A 15,385-nucleotide genomic window follows, 5' to 3' on the forward strand; every position below is an offset into this window, starting at 1 on the left:
GGAATATACAAGTAAAACATACTCAGCACACAACTCTGATACCTAGATGCGACACTGAGTAATAAATATATGTTCCAAGAAATTGACCAACTTCTGAAAACTGACCTAGGCTCATCTAAATTAGATCTTGGAAGGTCTAGAATTGAACTAAGTCAGTAAAGGCATGTCTGAATTTCTCTCGATTAGATGTTAGAAGGTTTAGAGTTGGATTAAGACAATAGATGCAACCCTTACGAGGGAGTAACTTCAGAAAAATAAAAGGAAAATCAATCATGGGGAACCTCAATGCTGAGTTCCATAATTAAATACTTTTGCCAACATCAAAATGGGGGAGTTTGTTGAAACACCTTTCCACATGATTTTGATTTGATAAAATTATTTAAGTTAATCCCATGATTAAGATAATTAAATTTAAGTGCTTTGATTTAATTGTACTAATGTGTTTGTTCAATGTTGAGTATATTAATAAATGAGAACAGTAATAAAAAGTAAGACAGAATGAAGTCAGCATGAGCCACAGAAGCTGAGTAGAACACAACTCAGCATCATAGAAGAAAAGACTTCTTCAGAACAAACGCTTGAAGACGAAGCTGACCGAAGAAGCTGAGTAGAACATAACTCAGCCCCGTCAAAAGAGATTTTAAAGGCAACGTCAATTAAGTCAAGCTGAGTGTTCGTCAGGACAGCACCAATGATCCGTTAACTAGAAGACAAAGCCCGACAAAGGTCTACACCAATTCAGAAGCCTCGAAATTACGCCAAGAGACCTTTTCGAGACGCATGGATCAACTGGCATTTTGCAAGAAGACAAACCTGGCGCTAGAAGACGAAACCTGGCGCAAGAAGACGAAACTGGCAAGCCTGGCGCCTGCTAAATTCAGACGACAGGATTGGCCTGCAATTACTGAACGCTGACCTATCAATGACGAAAGAAGACCGTTTGAATTCAACGGATAAGTCCGAATTCAAATCATTGGAGCTTCAGAAATTTCTATAAAAGGACAAGTTCATCACTTGGATCCTTTGCCGAAATACAAGAAAGCACAGACAGAAAAGCAAAATCTTCATAAGAGTGAAAATCCAAAAGAGAAACTGTCTAAATAGAAAAAGCAAGTTCTTACACCCAAATCCAATCTCTGTGTAAAAGTCTAGAGTGAATCTGTATTCATCTAAAGTGTTCTTCGTCTAGAAAGAACAAATTGTGTATCAATTGTAAAGGTTGAGAGAGTGAAGCCGAGTACTCGGTTTTAGTACTCAGCGGTAGAGAAAATCTGAGTGTTCGGTTATAGCGCTCAGTAGGATTGAGTAGACGAATAGAGGACGGTACTCTTGCATACTCAATTGCTTTGTAAACGGTTTGTGCTCTACCTTTAAAGAGCTCAGTAGTGGATTGAAAAAGCCCAGAAGGATTCTGGGGATTGGACGTAGGCGGTGAGGCCGAACTAGGATAAGACTGCTGAGTAATCTCTAACCCTTCTCTTGATATATATGTATGTGTTGCTTGCTTAAATTACTCAGTATATAATTTGTATAAGCCGACGCTGAGTAATCAGAGTGCTGAGTTGGAAGCTGACCTTAAGGGTTATTTCCCAACTCACAAGTGAAACAGTTCTAGTCAGCCTCTGACTAAAGCTGTCTTACATCACGCTCAGCCTTGCTGACCAGAACTGAGTGAAGTTATTTAAAGAATTAAATTAAGTCAGCATAATTAAGCGAAAAAGTTACATTAGTTCCCAACCCCCCCTTTGGAACTAATCCTATTACATTACACGGGACCAACACAAAGATCTAATTTGGGGGTATTTTTTAGGCATGAATTTGACTACAATTTAACACATTATTTGTGATGAATTAAGGGTGTTTTTAGGGTAAAGTTATGAAAAAGAAGGTCTTATAAGTGTTTTTACGCAGATTGGGAAAGATTAAGTCAAACAGACTGTAAGCAGCCTGTTTTGCACAAACCATGAGAAGATGAGCAACCTATGATCCAGCGGTCAAACACTGCGTGTCTGATGACGGATAGCGACATGACAGAGCAGGAAGGAGCGACAGGAAAAGAGCGGCCAAAAGTAACAAGATGACATGAGCGATCGACCCTTGAGTGTTCAAGGGTCAAAATATCTTAACCACTTCTAAGTAATCTAGGATCAATGAACAATTTATTTGGTTTTGTAATATTTTATCAAATACTTTCGGTACCGTTTGTTTTTCCCTCCTATTTATAGACATAGTGGGGGGAAAGGACAAAGACCTTTTGGAGAACGGAAGATAGAAGTTTTTGATAGAGAGAAAAGCTCTCTAAGAAGGAGATGACTCCATTGATAGAGTCTTGTAGATATAATGCGGACTGCTCACTCGGTAGTATGAGTGAGTAGTCAGTTTGAATGGGTTCGGCCAGCAAGGGCTGGTTATGTAAGTCGTCTATTTTATTTTTATGAATGAATGATGCTATATATTGTTGTGCTTGATAAAGCTTTCACTCATTTGCTAAATGCATGTATTTTAATGTTAGATGAATGATAGGGAACTGCTTTCATCTTCACGGAACCTCTTATCAAACGTCCAAACCCCGACACAGGAATGTTAGGGGGTTGTATCAAGGGTTTTTTTAACTGAAATTTTGTTTCGATCGTAATGCAAGAAAGAACCAACATTAAAGACGCTTAACATTGTAGTACATCTTAGAATCTTAAGAACACACGAGAGTTGACTTAAGTGAGCCTTAAAGCAGAGACCTTAACTTCACTTTATATCATTCATGAATAAATAGGATGTTTAGAGACTGAAAGTAACCTGTTCCCCTGTGGCCTAGCCTGTTCTATCTTTTTATCATTATCAAAACTCAATTTATTACACTGAATCTCTTAATTAGTATTGCTGTTACCACATCACAATATTTCTCAACTAAAGGAAATCACACACCACAAACACCCTGTTCTGCAAGGTTTTTCTAGTAAAATTTGGTCATCAATCCCTGTGGGGACGATACTCTACTTATCATTTTATTACTTGTATCTAGTGCACTTACTAGAGTCTGTTCAAAGGACAACAGTACCCTAAGAATATAGCTTCGTCAGCTTTTGAATCAAACTTAGCAAGGTTGTCTTTAGTATTTAGAATAAAGCATTTGCAACCAAAGGCACAAAAATATCCAATGTTGGGTTTTCGTCCTTTCCAAAGTTCATAGGGGGTTTTCTTAAGTATAGGTCTGACTAAAGCCCTATTGAGTATATAGCAAGCTATGTTGACAGCTTCAGCCCAGAAATACTTCGGAAGCCTATTCTCACTCAGCATTGTCCTAGCTATTTCAACTAAGGTTCTGTTCTTCCTCTCAACTACCCCATTTTGTTGAGGAGTTCTAGGAGCAGAAAAATTATGGTCAATGCCGCTGACTTCACAGAATTCATCAAATTGTTGATTTTTGAATTCTCTGCCATTATCACTTCGGATGTGTGCTAATTTTAGGTCTTTATCATTTTCAAGTTTTCTAACCAATGTTGAGAACATTTCAAAAGTTTTATCCTTGCTGCTCAGCAGGATGACCTAAGTGTACCGAGAAAAATCATCTACAATGACCAAGGAAAATCTCTTACCACCCAAGCTCAGCGGCTGGACTGGTCCGAAAAGATCCAAGTGTAGTAACTCTAATGGATGCTTGGTTGAGACTACATTTTTACTTTGAAAAGATTTCTTAGTTTGTTTTCCTTGCTGACAAGCATTGCATAATTGATCCTTTTCAAACCTGAGTTTGGGCAATCCCTCAACTAGTTGCTTTCTTGCTAATTTGGCTAGGAGGTCCATGCTTACATGACCAAGTCTCCTATGCCATAGCCATGAATTATCTTCCTTTGACACTAAACATATATTCTTTGAAAACCTCTTTTCTAGATTCAGCATGAAAACGTTGTCAACACGAGGGGCAGTTAAAATCAACTTATTTGTTTTTCCCTCAAGTATTTTACACCCAGTGGCATCAAATACAACCTTTCTACCGCTGTCACACAGCTGAGCTACGCTCAGTAGGTTATATTTAAGACCCCTGACTAGGGAGACTGACTCAATAGTAGGATTACCACCAACAGTACCTGACCCTACTATCTTACCCTTTTTGTTGTCTCCAAAACTTACATTTCCTCATCGTTTATGCACAAGTGTGATGAACTGAGTTTCATCACCAGTCATATGCCTTGAGCATGCGCTGTCAATGTACCATAGCTTTGACTACTCAGCGCACCTCAGGCTCGCCTACAATGTAACTAGTTATCTTTAGGTACCCAAGTCTTTTTGGGTCCTTGTTTGTTACAGTCAACAGGTGATGCATCATACTTAATTTTGTGATGACAAACATTTATAGTGTTGCCATCTTTTCCACAAAAGTCACAATAAACTTCCCTTTGCGGGTATTTCCATTTTTGGTGTATCGTGCTGAGCATACCAACACACCTTTATAGTGTGTCCTTTCTTTCCACAACAGTCACACTGACTGTTCTGCTGAGTGTACCGTCTTTTCTGACTAGTACCCGAATACTTAGTCTTTGAATAGACCATTTTCTTAGCCGATGAACTCAGCTGGTTCTCTATGGATGTGATGTCCTTCCTCAGTTTCTTGGAATCTGATTGGACTTCAGAGACAAACCTATGCATGATTTTTAAGTTCTCATCTTGCCTGGTATTATCCTGGAGAAGATGTCGGAGGTCACTGAGTTTGACCTCTTCAATCTCATCACACCGCCTGCTGAGTGCTCTTATTTTCTTATTACACTTTTTGGTAAGTGTATAGAGATCACTCAGGGCATTAATCATTTCATTTCTGAGCAAAGGTAGAGACATTACCTCAGTTATGTGTTCCTCAAGATCAGATCCACCAGAGAGGTCAGCTTGCTCAGAGTGATAGGGATCAGCAGATTCATCAGCCATGAAAAAAATATTTGCTGACTCGATGGCATCAGCTTCTGACGAGGTTGACTCATCACTGTCACTCCACATGGCTACCATTGCCTTTCTACTGCCCTTCTTTTCTTTCTTCAGGATAGGACAGCTTGATTTGATGTGCCTAACTTAATGACATTCAAAATAGGTAACTGGCTTTGAGCTGTCTTTCTTGTGTCTGCTGTCACTTGACTCAGCTCTATATTTGTCATTTTTCTTGAATGGCCTTTTGCTGTATTTGTCATTTTTCCGAAACAGCTTCTTCATTTTTCTAGTGAACATGGTCATTTCCTCATCATCTGATGAGTCAGCTTCGGTTGAGTCAGCTTTCATGACAAGAGATTTTTGCTTCTTGTCCTCAGTCTTTTCTTTGGCCTCAAAGTTCTTCATGGAGATTTCATGGGTCAGTAGAGATCCAATGAGCTCATCATACTTGTACGTGGTCAGGTCCTGAGCTTCTTCAACAACTGTTTTCTTTGCTTGCCAGCTTTTGGGGAGACTTCTCAAGATTTTCTTCACCTGTTCTTCCTCAGTGAAGTTCTTGCCGAGTCTCTTGAGCTCGTTGATTATATTGGTGAATCTTGCATTCATTTTCGAGATGCCTTCATTGTCATTCATCTCAAACAGCTCATACAATCGCATGTGTTGATTCACTTTTGAATCCTTGACCTTACTGGTCCCTTCATAGGTGACCTCCAGCTTCTTCCAGATCTCTTATGCTGACTCACAACCTGAAATCTTATTGTATTCTGCAGCATCTAACGCACAGTGAAGCATATTGATAGCCGAAGCATTATTTTGTAATTTCTTGAGGTCATCTTCTGACCACTTAGCCTCGCTTTTGACAGTTTTTACACAGTCGATGATTTCATAGGGAACAAAATGGCCTTGGACTATAGCTAGCCATGCACTCATATTTGTTGCCTGAATGAAATTTTTCATCCTGTTTTTCCAAAATGTATAGTTGGCCCCAAAGAACAAGGGAGGCCTAGTTATAGATAATCCCTCAGGGAGTATCTGAGTTGTTTGGTTTCCAGGAAGAAAACGAGTGATGTTCTCAGCCATTACAGGGATCAGCTCAAGATAGTTTTATCTTGATTAGTGAGCTATTAGGCTCTGATACCACTTGTTGGTCCCGTGTAACGTAATAGGATTAGTTCCAAGGGGGGGTTAGGAACTAATATAACTTTTTCGCTTAATAATGCAGACTTAATTGAATGTTTGATAATTTAACTATATTTTAGGTCAGCACGACTGAGTGTGGTGTGAGACAGCTGTAACCAGATACTGACTAGAGCTGTTTTGATTGTGAGTTGGGAAGTAACACTTAAGTCAGTTTCCAACTCAGCACTCAGATTACTCAGCTTCAATTTGTACAAATTATTTACTGAGTAATTTTAAGCAAGCATAACATACATACATATATATATATATATATATATATATATATATATATATATATATATATATCAGGAGAAAGGGTTAGAAGTTACTCAGCAGAATTATCCTGGTTCGGCCTCTCCGCCTACGTCCAGTCCCCGGAATCCTTTCGAGCTTTTTCAATCCTCTACTGAGCTCTTTAAAGGTAGAGCACAAACCTTTTACAATAGCAACTGAGTATGCAAGAGTACCGTCCTCTATTCGTCTACTCAATCCTATCTACCACTGAATACTATAACCGAGTACTCAGCTTCTCTCTACCACTGAGTACTATAACCGAGTACTCAGCTTCACCTTTCTAACCTTTTACAAATGATAAGAAATTGTTCTTAATACAACAAAGAACACTTTAGATGACTGAATCAATCTAGACTTTTACACAATGATTGGAGTTTGGTGTAAGAGCTTGCTTTTTCTTTTCAAACAGCTTCTATTTTGGATTTTGACTTAGTGAAGATTTGCTTGTCTGTTTGTATGTCTTATTTTTAATCCAAGTGATGAATTGGGCTTTATATAGCGATCTTTGGGGCGTCAATGATTTGAATTCCGACATAGCCGTTGTGGGGAAACGGTCTCCTTTCGTCATCACTTGGTCAGCTTTTAGAGCTGCAGGCCAATCCTGTCTTCTGTTTTTCGCCAGGAGCCAGGTTTGCCAGATTCATCTTCTTGCGCTAGGTTTGTCTTCTTGCGCCAGGTTTGTCTTCTAGCAAAAGTCAGATGGTCCATGCTCTTTCTCGAAAAAGTCTTCAAGACAGATTTCTAAGGCTTCTGATTTGTTTCAGAAATTTGTTAGACCTTGTCTTCCAAGTTGACGGATCATTCCTGCTGACATGACGTCTACTCAGCTTGACTTAGCGGCTTTACCTTCAAGCTTTTCTGAAGAAGACATTTCTCTCGCAAAGTTGAGCTGCTTTCTACTCAGCTTCTGTTGTGTGACTTGCTTTTGCTGACTTTGTCTTGTCTTTCTCTTATAGATTTTTAGTTCCTGTTCTCGTTAGTTAACTCACTCAACATTGAACAAACTCATTAGTACAATTAAATCAAAGCACTTAAATTTAATTGTTTAATCATTGGATTAACTTAAATAATTTTGTTAAATCAAAATCATGTGGAAAGGTGTTTCAACATAAGGTACCTAAATATTTTGTAAAATCCAAATAGGAACGAAAAGAGGTCAGAAACGAAGGAAAAACCCTACAAAAGGAGTCAAAGATGACGAAAATCAAACGCATCGAAACGAAGACGAGGAATGAAGTCGGAGATAGGATAAACATCCCGTGTCATGACCGAGATTCCTTATTCTCGGTCGCGACACGCGTGTTCCAGTCACTTTTCCCTTTCGTCCGAAGGCTGAAATTTTTCACTTCCCTATTCTCGGCTGAGAATTTCCATTCTCAGTAACTTCAGAAATCCTGTCAGCACAACATACACTTGTTCGTTTTTAAAGAAACACGTCCGTTCGATTGGATAAAAATGTCTCTTCACAGCAGACACGTCCCTTAGACTCAACTCTTCAACAACTATAAATAGAGAGTTGATTTCAGAGTTGAAAGAGGATAATTGAGAGTTAAGATTTAGTACAGAATTTATGCAGAAATTCTGAGTCAAACGATTCAGAGTTAGAAGTTCGATTTTGTAAAAAGCAATATGATGTACACACATTATTTATCAAATAATTACATACACATTAGCCTTTAGATTTAGATTAAGATCTGTTTATATTAGTTTACATTTTGGTAGTAGAAGAACCATCTCTATTCCGAAGATTCAGCGAGAAGATTAAGTAGCGGATTCGACCCACGAGTCTGACAAACTCTATCGAGGTTTGAGGAAAGGATTGACGACCCGGAACTCTCATGTCGTTTGAATGCTTCCATGCTTTTTATTCTCTGTAAACTTGTATCAAATTCATACTTCATCTAATAAAGTTCATGTAATTCAATATAATTTTATGTAGCACTTCTGTAATTGATCCGAAGTGAGTTCTGGTGTTTTCATTAAAACGTAGTTAAATTCAATATCTTTACAAGGAAACTTTGTTGAACACTTAGGCAAATTCATTCTTCGAGAATTAATTTGGTTAAGGTAGCGATCTATCCCGACCGTAGGAAGATTGTCTGCGGTTTAAAGCCTTTTAATTGAAGGAGTTTACGTTATTACATTTTTATAGTTTATACAAAGTTTAAAGTTGTTTTCTTTGCTTAATGCAAACGAATACAATTATTCTCTTATTTTAAACACTAAACGTTTCTGTTTTGTAATTCATACTCAAAACAGAATTGATTTCTAACATTCTACATATTCTAGCCTAATTCTTATTCTATCAATCTCAAAACTAATTTCAAATAACGATTATCTATTTCTATAAACCTTAAGTCGTATTTAAATTACACTTAAATAAGTTTTCGTTAAAAAAACGTTCCCTGTGGGATCGATATCTTTTTATTACTACAAGCGAAACCGTGCACTTGCGGAAATCGCTCAACAAAAAGCAATCTTAGTTACTAGTTAACTAACATTGCCTCTGAACCCCAATATTTGCACTCTGATCTATGCTGTGTGTTGTGAGAAACGTTTAAGAATGTACAAAAGTTTTAAATCCTTAATAGTTCCATTAAGCCCCCCCCCCCCCCCTCTAGAACTAATTCTCACATAACTAAGGGACCAATAAGTGGTATCAGAGCTTAACAAGCTCAACGCACAAGATAACACTATCTTGAGCTGATCCAATAAATGGTTGGTAATGCAAACAACACTCATTTCCTACCTGGAAATGAAACAACTCAGATCTTACCTGAGGGCTTGTCTATCACCAGACTGATAGCTCCCATTTGTATAGGGTTTTTAGACCTCTTTTAGTTTATTTTTGCTTTATTTCCTTTCAGTTTTCTTATCGTTTTGTTAGCTTTTAGTTAAAATAAGTAATTTCGAGTATTTATGGCATTTTCCGTGTTTTCAGGTGTTTTTAGGTCTATTTGAGCATTCCCGAACCAGACCCGAGCCTTTTGGAGCAAGTCCGGACAATTCAAGGACCGTCGGAGCACTTTTAGGATTCATCAGAGACCATTGGAGCGGAATTCGGAAGCCCAGGGACCAAAACAGAGAAAAACCCGACCCTTTTGCCCACTTGGTTGCCTGTCTCGTCGAGACAGAGGCTTGTCTCACCGAGACAGGCACTGTCTCGTCGAGACACTAGGCTGTCCCGATGAGACAGCCACTCGTCTCGACGAGACATCCTTTGTCTCGACGAGACGATGCGGGAGAGGCGCAAAAATACCTCTCCCCAGCTGGAAACTTGAGCATAAAGCCCTTTTAACATTTATTTAGCGCGGAAAAGACATGTTTACCCCCGAAAAACCTAGGTTAGCTGTCTGCGACTATAAATAGGCATCTTAACTCAGTTTTTGGGGAGATTACATACCGTATTATTTTCTTGTACCAGTTTTACATACTTTTAGCTTTAGATTTCAGTAAAACTTCGTAGTTAGATTTAATTTCGTTGAAGAACAGCTCAACGGGTGGAGGATCTACCAGCTTTGTTATTACTGTAATTAGACAACGGGTTTTAAAAATTCTTTCTCTTTCCCTTTATCTTAAGTTACATATTAATCAGAGCATGCCTTCATTTATTCCCTTTTACATTATGATTGTGATGAGTTTGTCTATGAACTAATCCCCATCCAATCTAGGATGGGGATGAAATTGTTTAAATTGCTATGAATGTTTAGGGTTTAGGGTTTGAGAATTAGCTTTTGATTCGATCAGTTTATGCATGCTTTATGCCTAGGTGATGTTAGGAACAGGTTTAATTGCTAGAATGAGCATTGATAATGATCAACTAGCGTGTTTATGTATATAATGTGCCTAATGCCTGTAGCCCTGACATTAGCTAGATAATAGATAGATTGATTCTTGACCACGGAATCATCTATACCGAATTTGCATTAAATTGACTTCGCTAGAGACCACTAGGAATGAGGCTTTGTGGCTGGGCTACGACTTTAGCCTTATTTGCCAAAGAACCTAATGCTTTGCATGACCAAGGGTATATGCCTAATCAAGCCGTCACCCGAATGCATGTGAATAAGAAGGGCAATACTGATCACATTAGTCTTTCACTTAGGGCAATTACCTTCAATCTTTAGTCGAGCTTAAACCTGAACCCCTATAAATTCATTCATGGAAATTAACCAATGGATTCCCCTTTCTAGGTTGTAACTACCATTAACCATAATCCACCCTGCGGGTAGTTTTGTTTACTATTTTATTAGTTTAGTTATTTATTTTATTAGTTTAAACTCCAAATTGTTTTTTAACCTTGCTAAACAGATAGATTGCCAATTAATTAAACTAATTAGGTTAGTAGTCCTTGTGGTTCGATCTCGTGCTTAAGCACTGTATTACTTGTTTCGATAGGATACACTTGTCCTATTTATTGTTATATACTTTACAAGCATCACAGACCACCTCTATTCTTTGGATCAAATTATACCTTTTGGAAAAATAGAATGAAAAATTTCATCCAAGCCATGAATATGAGTGCCTGGCTAGCAATAGTCAAAGGCACGTTCATTCCGTATGAAACGGTGGATGGTAAACAAGTTGTCAAGGAAGAGGCTAAGTGGTCAGAGGATGACCTTAAAAATTTGCAAAACAATGCTTCCACTATAAACATGCTTCACTTTGCGTTAGATGCTGCAGAATACAACAAGATTTCAGGGTGTGAGTCAGCACAGGAAATCTGGAAGAAGCTGGAAGTGACCTATAAAGGCACAAGCAAAGTGAAGGAATCAAAAGTGAACCAGCACATGAGACTGTTTAAGCTGTTTGAGATGAATGATGGCGAAGGAATATCTGAGATGAATGCCAGATTCACCAACATCATCAATGAACTTAAAAGACTCAGAAAGGTCTTCATAGAAAAAGAGCAAGTCAAGAAAATACTCAAAAGCCTGCCCAAAAGCTGGCAAGCTAAGAAGACTGTTGTAGAAGAAGCTCATGACCTAACCACGTACAGATATGATGCTCTGATCAGATCTCTTTTGACTCATGAGATCTCCATGAAAAGCTTCGAAAGCAAGGCAAAGTCAGAAGATAAGAAGCAAAATTCCTTAGTCATAAAAGCAGACTCTACTGATGAGAGCTCAACTGACGATGAGGAAATGGCTATGTTCACCCGTAAGATGAAAAGGATGTTCCGGAAGAATGAGAAATATGGAAAGAAGCCCTTCCAAAAACATGACAAGACTAAGAATGAATATGGTGACAGTAAATACAAGAAGGATGCTTCAAAACCCATTACATGTTTTGAATGTCATCAAACTGGACACGTCAAGTCCAGCTATCCAACTCTGAAGAAAGAGAAGAGAAATAGGAAGAAAGCAATGGTGACAACCTGGAGTGACAATGATGAATCATCAGCCTCCGAAGCTAATGCTGTAGAAACAACCAACATATGCTTCATGGCTACTGAGACAGAAGAACCAAATGCTTCTGAAATACAAGAATCCTCCTATGCCTCTGAAGACAAAAATCAAGCTACTAAGGTAACTTCACTTCCCACTCTGAAAAATGAAATGATTACTACTCTCTGTGATGTGTACTCTCTGGTTAAAAAATGTAACAAGAAATTAAGATTACTCACCAGAAGATGTGATGAGGTTGAAGAAGTCAAACTTAGTGACATCTGACACCTTCTCCAAGACAATACTAGGCAAGATGAAAATCTTAAGATAATGCACAAGTTTGTCTCGGAAGTCCAAATGGAGTCTAAAAGTCTCCGGAAGGATATCACATTAATTCAGAACCAATTAATGGTTCCGAATATAAAGAGCCATAACCATCAGTACACTTGGAATCATAATTCTAGTAGAAATTGATGGATCCCACAAACTAGAGTCGAGTGTGACTTCTGTGGGAAATCTGGCCACACAACCAGAGTGTGTCGGCACAAAATTAACTATAATACCTGCAATAATGTTTTACCTGTCAGAACTAACAAGAAAGGACCCAAAAAGACTCAAGTACCTAAAAGCAAGTAATTATATTGCAGGTAGGCCTGAGATGTGCTCAGAAGTCAAAGATGTGGTATATTGACAGCACATGCTCGAGGCATATGACTAGTGATGAAACTCAATTCATCACATTTGTGGATAAACGAGGAGGAAACGTAAGTTTCGGAGACGGCAAGAAAGGTAAAATAGTGGGTTCCGGATCTATTGTTGAACATGTCTCCCTAGTCAGAGGTCTTAAGTATAACCTTCTGAGCTTAGCACAACTATGTGACAATGGAAGAAAGGTTATATTTGACTCTTCTAGATGTCAAATACTCGACAGTAAGACTAAGGTACTGTTTGATAAAACTGAAAATTAAGTGCTGAAAAAATAAGTGCTGAATTTTAAGTACTGAATATTATAAGTGCTGAAAATATTGAATGATTTAATTTATATAAAATATTAGTTGATAATGTTTAACTTAAAATGTTAAGTTAAATATTTTGACTTATCAAAATAAGTAGTTTTTAACTTAATTAACTAATTTAAGTGGTAGAGAAACAACGTTATCAAACGCACTTAAATTAAATAAGTGCTTAACATTTTAATTTAAGCAAATAAGTGGTTTATCAAACAAGGCCTAACTCTGTAATTCTTACTGCTCTAAGAATAGATAATGTCTTCATGTTAAAACTGGAAAACAAGTTTTCAAAACATATATGCTTAGTTTCAAAGGAAGAAAATTCATGGCTATGGCACAAAAGGCATTTGAGCATGGACCTTCTGGCCAAACTAGCAAGAAAGTAATTAGTTGAAGGACTGTCGACTTAAAAATTTGAAAAATATCATTTATACAATGCCTGTCAGTATGGAAAACAATCTCGTAAATCTTTCAAAAGAAAAAATGTAGTTATAACCAAACGTCCTCTGGAACTTCTTCATCTGGATTTGTTTGGTCTAGTCCAGCCTCTGAGCTTGGGTGGAAGAAGATTTTCCCTAGTCATTATAGATGATTTCTCTCGCTATACCTGGATCATCCTGCTCAGTAGCAAAGATGAAACCTTTGAGACATTTTCAAATCTGTGTAGGAAAGTTGAAAATGAGAAGACTTGAAAATCGCTCATATTAGAAGTGATAATGTTGGAGAATTCAGAAATCAACTATTTGGTGAATTTTGTGAAACCAACGGCATTGACCATAACTTTTATGCTCCTAGAACTCCCCAACAAAATGTGGTTGTTAAAAGGAAGAACGTAACTCTGGTAGAAATGGCCAGAACAATGTTGAGCGAAAATAAGCTTCCAAAGTACTTTCGGGGAGAAGCTGTTAACACAGCTTGTTAAATTCTCAATAGAGCTCTGGTTAGACCTATTCTGAGGAAAACCTCATATGAACTCTGAAAAGGACGGAAGCCAAACATTGGCTACTTCCGAGCCTTCGATTGTAAGTGTTTTATTTTAAATACCAAGGATAGTCTTGCTAAATTTGATTCAAAGGCCGATGAAGCCATTTTTCTAGGCTACTCAACTAACAGTAAAACATATATAATTTTCAATAAAAGAACTCAAGTACTTGAAGAGTCAGTCCATGTTGAGCTCGATGAAACTAACCCTACAGTTAGAACTACCAACGCTTCAGAAGAAGAGCCTGGTCCAACATCTGGAGAACCCAGTCAGAATTTAGAGTCAAGTACTTTCAGAACCTCTGAAGGTAAAAATGAATCTGAGATTATTTTTAATGACCATCTGTCTGCTGCAGATATTGTTGAAACACCTATAGTTGAAGACATTACTCTTCCAAGAGAAGTTAGAATCCCTAGAGGGCACTCTGAGGACAACATACTTGATACTGCCGGAACAAACTGATGACCAGAAATCAATTAAGAAGATTTCTGAGTAATGTGGCGTTCGTATCAGTTCTGGAACCCAAAAACTTTCCAAAAGCTGAAAATGATGAATTCTGGATGTCAGCCATACAAGAAGAATTGGACCAGTTCAAGAGAAATGAAGTATGAGATTTAGTTCCACATCCACAAAACCAGAGACAATCGGAACCAGATGGGTATTCTGAAATAAACTAGACGAATAAAGGAACGTAATAAGAAAGAAAGCCACATTAGTCGTACAAGGATACAATACAAGAACTTTAATTTCTTACCTCATTCAAATTAATACAAATTAATACAGTAGATATTTTACTTACACAAGAAATGAGAAGCCTTAGTACAATGTGTTTTACAATTTCAACCACACATTATTTAATTTTTAAAATTTCTAAATGATTGATTCAAAAAAAATTTCTAAATGATTTATTTATTTTTTGTTTTTTGGTATAAAAAAAAACAAAAAATAAATAAATCATTTAGAAATTTTTTTTGAATCAATCATTTAGAAATTTTCTATTTAATAATTTTCTATTTCTAAATGATTTATTTATTTATTTTTTTGTTTAATTTCATTTAATAATTTTCTATTTTTTAATTACATTTAGTAAATTACTTTCCATAACCTCAAAATATCATATTTAAAAGATTTTAATTAATTATTTATTTAGTATTTTTTGATACGTGGTGAACAATTTGACATGTGGTGAAATATGATTTTGATTTTCAGCATCCTAACAAATTTTATTGAAAAAAAAAAGTTATTAAATATAATTAAACAAAAATAAAAGTCCATTTGAAATTTTTAAAAAATTAAGACGACATAACTCTTTTTTTTTACATAAGAAAAAAGTTTGAAGCAGGATCGACTAATGGGAATGGTTTAGGTAGGGCCATTTGCCCGATGTTTTCTTCTCACATCATGCAAAAGGAAATATGAGATTTGAAAATAGAGAAAAAGAAAACTGAGATTTTGTATTTATGGAATTAAAGAATAAAAAAGGAAAGTGTCGGTGCAATTAATTAATCCCAGAAATTGAGATCACAGTCACTTCGAGAGCTACATAGGGATGATAACGGGTAGAGTATCCGCGGGTAATGTCATTCCCAAACCTTTACCCTTTTATTTTTTAATTACCC

The sequence above is a fragment of the Euphorbia lathyris genome, chromosome 7, assembly GCF_963576675.1.
Source record: "Euphorbia lathyris chromosome 7, ddEupLath1.1, whole genome shotgun sequence".
Taxonomy (NCBI): domain Eukaryota; kingdom Viridiplantae; phylum Streptophyta; class Magnoliopsida; order Malpighiales; family Euphorbiaceae; genus Euphorbia; species Euphorbia lathyris.